The 9471-nt window shown below is 36.7% G+C and overlaps 1 long non-coding RNA gene across 1 annotated transcript; it reads left to right on the plus strand.

Moving 5' to 3' along the window:
- The first annotated feature begins 1657 nt into the window (after nt 1–1657).
- LOC116556368 lies at nt 1658–8925 on the plus strand. The gene is made up of 3 exons (XR_004270965.1): nt 1658–1987; nt 8484–8496; nt 8914–8925. It is a non-coding gene; the product is annotated as an uncharacterized LOC116556368 (long non-coding RNA).
- The last annotated feature ends 546 nt before the right edge of the window (nt 8926–9471 follow it).

A 9471-nucleotide genomic window follows, 5' to 3' on the forward strand; every position in this document is an offset into this window, starting at 1 on the left:
GACCAGAAAGGCCGATGGTGGAAGTAGAAAGTGAGAACTTGCATGTTAGGAAGACATCATAATCAGCCACTTTCCTTCCCTCCTGGAGGCGTCTCTCCAGCAGGGAAGTTTATCAAGGAGACATGGCCACCTGATCATATATATGTTAGCTGACTGGGGGTCTTATCCAAGAACCCCCCAAGGTTGTCCCTTGGGCAGCCTTCAGTCTCCTCAAGGGGGATGGGAGACACTGCTGCCTGAACGGGGCCAACAGATGCAGGTCCCTTTAAGGGTGCAGGAAAAGAGGGCAATAAGTTCTCTGTAGGGGGAGAAAAAGGCTCTGGTCCATCTTATCCTCACTAGAAAAAATCTCTTCCTTACTGCCCATAGTAGGAAATGAGGGTGAGAGAGGAGTTTCTCCCTGTTCTGGTTCCTGCTTTTCCTTCTCCTTTAAATCTACTGAATCCCCTTCAGGTGGAGAAGATGGGTGGTCTGACTCACCGCAATCTGGTAGATAAAGAGGCTACAACACAGCGTACCAGCGCCCAGGTGGTCAAAATAGTAACGTTAATAAAATGACTTTGCTTATATCCTCTTTTCAGGCAGTGACCTACCTGCTCCCTTAACTCTAAATCTAAGGTTCCTTGATCAGGAAACCAAGGACATTCCTGCCAAGTTAAGAGCACAAGCTTGTGCAGAGCTCCAGGCTCCACAGTGCACTGAATAGCCTTAAGTAGCTGTTGCACTGTTTAAAAAAATACTTTCTGCTCTTTGGTCATTTCTTGACCCGTGATAACGTAGCCCCTGATATTTTATGCATGCATCCTGTCCTCCTGATGGGAGTCAGGACTGTCCCTTACCAGGATTGCCTGAAAATTTATGAGCTCTCCTACTTGATGTGTTAGTTCAAGGTGACCACACCAGGGGCACCAGTTGCAGAGCTTATAACTTGCAGTGAACACCAAGAATGAAGTACTCAGACAGTTCTAGCTGAGCAGGGCTAGGGAGTAGCTCTTAGAGAGTCCACCCCAGCATCCATCCACCAAGTATTTATTGAAAGGGCTTGTATTAACTACAGACATGCTCTAGATGGTCATTTGAGGTGGGTTGCTGAGGCACCTGTGGCCTTGTACACACACAAACTGCATTCTCAGGAGGCTGTTTTCCGTGTTCATTATCACACCACACTCCACTCCCTGTCCTGTTTTCAGGGTCTAGGAGTTTCATTCTCATGCACAAATAACATACAGTGTTCCAATCATGCACAAATAACACACAATGCTCTGGTATCTTTCCATACCCCAACCTCAAATGCATGTACATAAGATTGAATATGCTGTGGTGCACCCCCCGCATTGTGGAAAAAGAACTGTAATACACTGTTGGTGGAAATGTAAATTAGCACAGCCTCTATGGAAAACAGCATGAAGATTTCTCAAAACACTTAAAATAGAAAACCACCATCTATCCAGCAATTCCACTACTGGGTATTATCCAAAGCAAAATAAACTGCATATCAAAGGGATACATGCAGTCCAATGTTTATTGCAGCACTATTCACTGTAGCCAAGATATGGAATCAGCCCAAATGTCCATCAGTGAATGAGTAGATAAAGAAAATGTAGTATATATACACAATGGAATACTATTTGACTGTAAAGAATAAAATCATATCATTTATAGCAACATGGATGGAACTGGAGGTGATTATGTTAAGTGAAATCAGCCAGGCACAGAAAGACATATATTGCATTTTCTCATATTTGGGAGCTAAAAAGTTGATCATGTGGAACTAGACAGCAGAATGATAGACATCAGAGACTAACAGGATATGTGGGTAGGAGGAGGAATGAAGAGAGGTTGGTTAATGGGTATGAACATATAGTTAGATAGAAGAAATAAGTTCTGATGTTCAATAGCAGAGTAGGGTGGCTATAGTTAACAACAATGTATTGTATATTTCAAAACAGCCAAAATAGAGGACTTGAAATGTACCCAACACTTAAAAGTGACACTTTAGTGATCGATACTCTAAATAGCCTGACTTGATCATCACACATTCTATACATGTAACAGAATTTCACAAGTACCCCATAAATACGTACAAACATAATGTATCAAAAAAAATTTTAATTGAGAAAATACAGAATACGGTTATTTACAGTGTACAATATACTGGTAATTTTGGTCTCTTTATATAATCAGAAAGATCAGAAAAGAAGGCACCACAACTTTAACAGCGCTTATCTATATGTGATGAATTATAGATTATACCTTTCTGTAGTTTATAAATTATTCAGTGCTTCTCTTGTTTTATTGTATAATCACTAAGAAAGAATACACATTTTTCACAAAACAAACTCAGAGGCACCTAAGATACACTGAAAAGTATACAGACTCTCCAAATTATGATGGTTTGACTTATAATTTTTCAACTTTACGATGGTGTAAAAGTAATATGTATTCAGCAGGACATTACTAAATTACATGAGATGTTTAACATTTTATTATGAAATAGGTTTTGTGGGCTGGGTGCAGTGGCTCACACATATAAGCCCAGCACTCTGGGAGTTCGATACAGGTGGATCACCTGAAGTCAGGATTTCGAGACCAGCCTGGCCAACATGGTGAAACCCTATCTCTACTAAAAATACAAAAATTAGCTGGGCGTGGTGACACAGCTACTGGGCAGGCTGAGGCAGGAGAATCACTTGAACCCAGGAGGCAGAGATTGCAGTGAGCTGAGATCATGCCAATGCACTCCAGCTTAGATGACAAGAGTGAAACTCCATCTCAAAAACAACAAAAACAATGAACAAACAAAAAATAAAATAGGCTTTATGTTGGATGATTTTGTCCAACTATTGGCTAATATAAGTGTTCTGAGCACATTTAACGTAGGCTAGGTTAAGCTATGATGTTTGGTAGATTCAGTGTATTAAGTGCATTTTCAACTGATTGATAATACTAAATTTACAATGGGGTTATTGAGATGTAACCCCATTCTACATCAAGGAGCATCTGTGTTTGAGGAGTCAGAAAGCATGGACGTAAGCCAGTTAGCTCAGTGGTCCACAGTACATTTCTCTTCTGGGCCTGATGTTCTTATCTAGAAAATAGTCACGGTAATTATACAGTTGTTATGTAAATTAAATTAAGGAAATAAGCCTTGCATATACTATACATTCAATTATAGGTCGTTTCCCTATAACAAAATTTAACTAAAATTTTGTTGTATTTATTTGTCTTTTTTATTTTCCTATAATATAGATAATAGTTTGCAAAGACTTCTGTACTCCTGAATGTAATACTGCATTTTCAAACATAAGGGAAACATTTATTGGAATGGTATAAAACCTTGATTTTGTAGTATTCTTTGTATTGTCTTGGTTTTAATAGCTTGACTTCAAGCCAATAAAATACTCATTCATGCAGAAATTATTGTTTCTTACATGGAAAGAAGCATTGGAGAATGAAATAATAAATAAGATATATTTGCTGTCATAAAGGATACTTCACTCATATTACCAACAAATGCACAAATGTCTTAGGTTCCATAGGGACAATAATACAATTTTAGAGTCCAGAAATTGCTTACATTTACACAAAGATTTTTCATCTCAATTTAAAAGGACAATGACCAAATTTATGCAAAGGCTTTCTGTGAAGTCTGGAGCTAAGAAAGAAAGTTAAAGGTTTGGTTTTGCAATCGGGCTTCCTTCTATTTGCCATAGTTTATTAATTAAAAATGAATAAAGTCAACTTAGCAAATATTTATTGAGTACCCATTATCAGCAACAAACTGTTGGGAAGAGTAGAAATATGAAGAACAATGGACTTTTTATCTTCAAGGAGATTCAAGTTTTAGGAAGTTAAACTATAAAAAGCTTAATCATTTAAAAATATTTATTTACTATTTTTAAACAGCTAAATAACTTGCATACCATGTCAAAAGGATCTCAGGGGAAGGAGAGGTAGTTCAAGCTGGGACAATTTTGGAAAATTGGAACTTCAAATGGGTCAATGAATAGAATTAGACCAGACAGAGAATTGTGAGTATGAGGTACTGGTTGGGTAAAATATTGTGAGAAAAGTGCAAAGGTAGACTACATACAAGGCATGTTTAGGGAACAGCAAGTAAAGTATCTACAAAAGTCATTTGAAGGATTCTCAGGAGATAAGAACATCTTGAAAAATTTGGGACCAAGTTTTAAAAGTCTCAGAAGTCTGAGTAATTATGGCTTTTTCCTATCACTATTGTAGCATTACTGCAGATTTTTTTTTAAAAGGTGACTTGAAGTAGTGTGTTAGGATATTAATCTGGAAGGAAGTATGTAAAATTCAAGACGGTCATTTAGAAGGTCTTGTAGTCACATTGTTATAAGGAAATAAAGGCTGGAATAAGTGTTGCAATTTTGATCAAACCGTCCACAGAATTATCAATGTAGAGATGAAGAAGCAATTGCTGGTCACGGTGGCTCATATCTGTAATCCCAGCACTTTGGGGGCTGAGGCAGGTGGATTGCCTAAGCTCAAGAGTTGGAGAACAGCCTAGACAACATGGCGAAACCCTGTCTCTACTAAAAATACAAAAAGTTAGCTGGGCGTGGTGGCGCAAGCCTGTAGTCTCTGCTACTGAGACTGAGGCGTGAGAATCACTTAAACCTGGTAGGCAGAGGTTGCAGTGAGTTAAGATTGGGCCACTGCACTCCAGCCCAGGTGACAAAGGGAGATTCTGTCGCCAAAAAGAGAAGAAAAAAGATGAAGGAACAATGTTACTAAGGTACTAAAAAAGAAGCCTGGGTAACATAGTGAGAAATAAAATAAAATAAAATAAAATAAAATTACCTGGGCTTGATGATGCTCCCTGTAGTCCTGGCTGCCCAGGAGGACAAGGTGGGAAGATTACTTGAGCCCAGGAAGTCAAGACTGCAGTGAGCTGTGGTTTCGTCCCGGTACTCCAGCCTGGGCAACAGAGCGAGACCCTGTCTAAGAAAGAAAAAGAAAAAAATAGAGTTACAGCAGTTCTTCTGAGATACTTATGTGTGCATTTTCTCTAATAAATGCAATAGCATCTCCATCCAGGTAGGGAGAAATTGGAGCATACTTCTTCGTATGGTTTTCTTAAAGGGTAGCAGTAAAATGAAATGAAATCTCTTACACTACTTTCTCTTATCATTTGTATTTTGTATTTATTATGAAAATGTTCCAGTTTGTAATACTTGAGAAAGAATCCATGAGCTATTGACCTAAACTAAACTGTAGAGTCAGCTTTTGGACAGAAAATGTTGCTCTCTTCTCTGAGTTAAACATTCTTAGAAGTTCTTGGTCTTTAAAACATCTTTAGAAAAATTGATAAAACTGCAATCTTTCAGCGGTAACTTTCAAATGTCATAGTCTCTACTAGTAAAAAGGAATTTTTTTTCATGATTTATTGATATCTCTCAGGTCTAGAATCATTATCTAGGATTTATCTCTATGAAATACGCAGTAACAGAATTTATTGCATAATTAATATTTTCCATCAATCTTGCTTTTCAATTTGGAAGTCTCCAACAGGACATATTTTAATGATAAACAGTAAGACATGCCAGCCTTTCTATCAGTTATGTTATATGTACTGAATATTAAGGTGTTGTTCATTGTTTACTCAATGATCATATTTCATTATAGTTACTATCATTTAGTTCAACTCAGTGCCAGACTGCCCACTGAATGCTGTATACAAATCAACCACTGAATGTAGCTGGATGTATTTTAGGCTTTCAAATGAAAGTATTGTCTCAACCCACTTCAATTTATTTTGATTTTCCACTAATCTATGAAGTCCTATCTGGAAACATCATGATATAATGTAAAGAGCATTGAGTATGGCATGGTGTAGTGATATATTCATAATTATGTGGATTTATGTACATTATTTAAATGTCCTGGTGTACGTATGAGGCAGGCACAGTGCAAGGCTCTGAGAATGGTACACAAAGAAGATAGAACTTCGCTTGAAGATGCGTAGAGCTTAATGAGAGTGGAGAGTGGAGGTATGGCAAGCAAGGTCTCAGAAAGCTATTGAAATTAAATTAGGTAATGTGTATCGAGTGCACAGACCAACAAGGACAAGGTTGTAACTATTAGTTGTCTCTTTCCAAATGTTACCTATTTGGCTTCTTTATAGCAGACCCAATTTTATATAGTGATAATTTGGTAGAACTCCAAATTGCGTTGGTAAGTGGAGTTTTGCTGGACACGATATCTTATTTAGGGCAAGGTTTGAGTCTGAACTATTCTATCTATGCATTCTCCTTAATATGCAGTTTGGGTTTCACTAAAGAGAAGCAATTTTTCAAATATCTAATAGAATTTCCTGCTTATTTGAATTTAGCATATTAATCATCTGCCTTTCTTTTGAATGTAACTCAAGGGAATGTGGAACAGGCAACCTTGAAATGTATTAAATTATTAGCTGGCATAATTTTTGACAATGCCTGTACAACTATACAAGGTGTTCATAACACTCAAAGGATCTTAATTTTCTTGTAAGTAGGAAATAAACTGCTCATGTTTTTAGACCTAAATGTTTTAAACTCTTTATGGTCTAAATTTCATCTCAAATACTCTAGATGAAAACCAAATGGGCCACTGGCAAATAAAGATGAAGGAATTTGAATGCCTGTGACAGCCTATGGTATTCTATTAGAAGATGAAGACTATTTTCTCTCAAGCAGTTTACAATAATTTAATATTATGAGGTATTCTTTGAATTCAAAAACCTGCACCCAATAAGACACAATATTTGAATAGCAAACCTCACTACTTATTTATCTGGCACTTGAACTTAAAATGTGCCTGGGTCCCAAAGGAGCTAGACATCTGTTAATACAAAATATAGCCATGTCTATATTAATAAATATGAATGTTTATTAATATAAATATGAATATAATACTATAAATATAATAAACATGAATGTTCATTAATATAACCATGGCCATATATATATATATATTTTTGAAACTTAAAGAAAAAATTTATTGAAGAGCTGAAAATTTCTAAAAGATTGACTTTTTCAGAAAACTAGCTACACAGTGTGTTGCATCTCTCATGTTAAAACGTGCATTAGACACAAATACAAAAACCATGAAACAAGCCACCATTCTTCAACAATTTGAGCAAAGATAAAATGAACCATGGATATATTTAATAATGCAATTTGTGGTAGACAGTCAAGTTTATTTAATCAGTGAAAGAAAAACATAGAATAAGTAATTGTGCATATACAAGTTTTATCTACCATATTTACTTACATATATCCCCTTTTAGAGCCAAGATTCTGCCTTTTAAATTATGATAATTGATAACAATCATACAATCCTCCCACCTCAGTCTCCTGAGTAGCTAGGACTATAGGCACAGGCCAACCGTGGCTGGCTAATAATTAAAAAAATTTTTTTTGTAGATATGAGGTCTTGCTATGTTGCTCACACTGTCTCAAACGTCTGGGTTCAAGCAGTGTCCCTGCCTGGGCCTCTCAAAGTGTTGGGATTACAGGCATGAGCCGCTGCACCCAGCCCCAAGATCAACAACTTAAGGGTTGATCTTCTGAAATCTTTGTAACATCAGGTAAAAAGCAGATCGGAGTGGGATTGCCTGCACTTTTTGTGCTAAGAATTTAGTTCCCCTCTCTAGAAGAGTATCACCAGGATTTACAATTTTTGTAAAACGTAAGCAGTGTATTTCCACACAAACCAGTAACTTGTCAAGGGAAACATCTGATAGGTATTTTCTTAACAAAATGATCAAACTTAGCTTTTCCAACAGAATGAATAAAATATCCTTTTTTACGTTTGAATGCGATACATGAGAAGCTTAAAACATCACCCATATAATATTCTGGAATTTTAAAAAATGGCATCTACTCATCAGAAAACAATCCAAATTGTAGGACATATTGTGAAACAGGTAGTCCTTACTCTTCAAAATGTCATTGACGTAAAAAGACACAAAGAGCTGGTGAACTGATTAGATTAGAGGAAACTAAAAAAATATGACAACTCAATTCAATGTGTGACTTTGGATTAATTCTTAGATGAGAAAAAGAAAATAAAAAAGCTACAAAAAATGCATTATTGAAACAATTGGGAAAATTTGAACATGGACTTTATCTTAGATACTAGGTGTAAAAATAATCAATATTAAATTTCCTGAATGTGATTATCACATTGTGGTTAGGTAGGTATGTCAGAATACATTTTCCTTATGGAGATACATGCTGAAGTATTTGGGGATGAAGTGTCGAAGTCTGCAGATAACTCTCAAATGAGAGAAAAAAAGATATATATATGTATATATACTGAAAGATAAATGAGATGAAATGCTAAAACTGGCAAGTCTAGGTGAATAGCAGACAGATAATCAATGTAGTATTCATCTGACACTTAAGAATGTGTAAGATTTCTCAAAACAAAAAATTTGCAAAATGCACATATAAACCAGAGAAAATTAGATTGAGTACACAACATAAAGTAGTGTGAATTTGGTTGTTATTAATTGTATCATGTTTAATTCTCATTTTAATAAGAAATATATATTTGAGACAGTTTCCCTCTGCCGTCCAGTGTGGAGTGTAATGGCATGATCATGGCTCACTGCAGCCTTGATCTCCTGGGCTCAAGCAGTCCTCACACCTCAGCCTCCCAAGTTGCAGGAAATACAGGTGCACACCACCATGCCTGGCTATTTTTTTTTTTTTTTTTTTTGTAAAGATGAGGGGTCTCACTATGTTGCTGAGACTGGCCTGGAACTCTTGAGCTCAGGCAGTCCTCCTGCCTGGGCCTCCCAAAGTGCTGGAATCACAGCCATGAGCTACCGTGCCTGGACAAGAGATACTTTTAAATGTCATATTTTCAAACTGGATGAAATCCATTGATAATATAACACAGTTACAGATATAATTCAAAGGGTCAATATAATGCCCTCACTGTAACATAAAAGAGGACAAAAGATTATATTATTCGATGGGCTAATTCTCGGGCACAACTACACTTTTAGAATGCCACCACAAATTTCCAGAATTTCCCCTAGAGGGTGGTACTGTCCTTGTAGTGTACAACTGCATTAAGTGCTAGTGAAGCAGGGATATTACCCTGAGACATTACTGAGGCTACAACATGACCATGTGCATTTGCTGAATGGGTAAGAAGGCCCATGGAATATCAATCTGCATACATTAATTGCCCTGAGGGTTTTGAGTTTTTAGCTGTATTCTGAGGGATAATTAGGGGGTGAATGAGTTACAGATAAACTATGGAAAGGGGTACAGGGTGTCTTGGTTCCCATAGACTTTGTTTAAATTCTTTGGAGGAATGAAGTCCTGGGTAAGAGCTGAAAACTCTGTTTTTTCGTAGGGTTTCAGAAGGGAATGTAGACACCAATATGTTGTTTACTGATATGTTGACAACACAGCTGAATGCAATTTATTTTGTCTACATTGGTTTCTC

This window comes from Sapajus apella, unplaced genomic scaffold (assembly GCF_009761245.1).
Source record: "Sapajus apella isolate SASKATOON/1434 unplaced genomic scaffold, GSC_monkey_1.0 scaffold16, whole genome shotgun sequence".
NCBI lineage: Eukaryota > Metazoa > Chordata > Mammalia > Primates > Cebidae > Sapajus > Sapajus apella.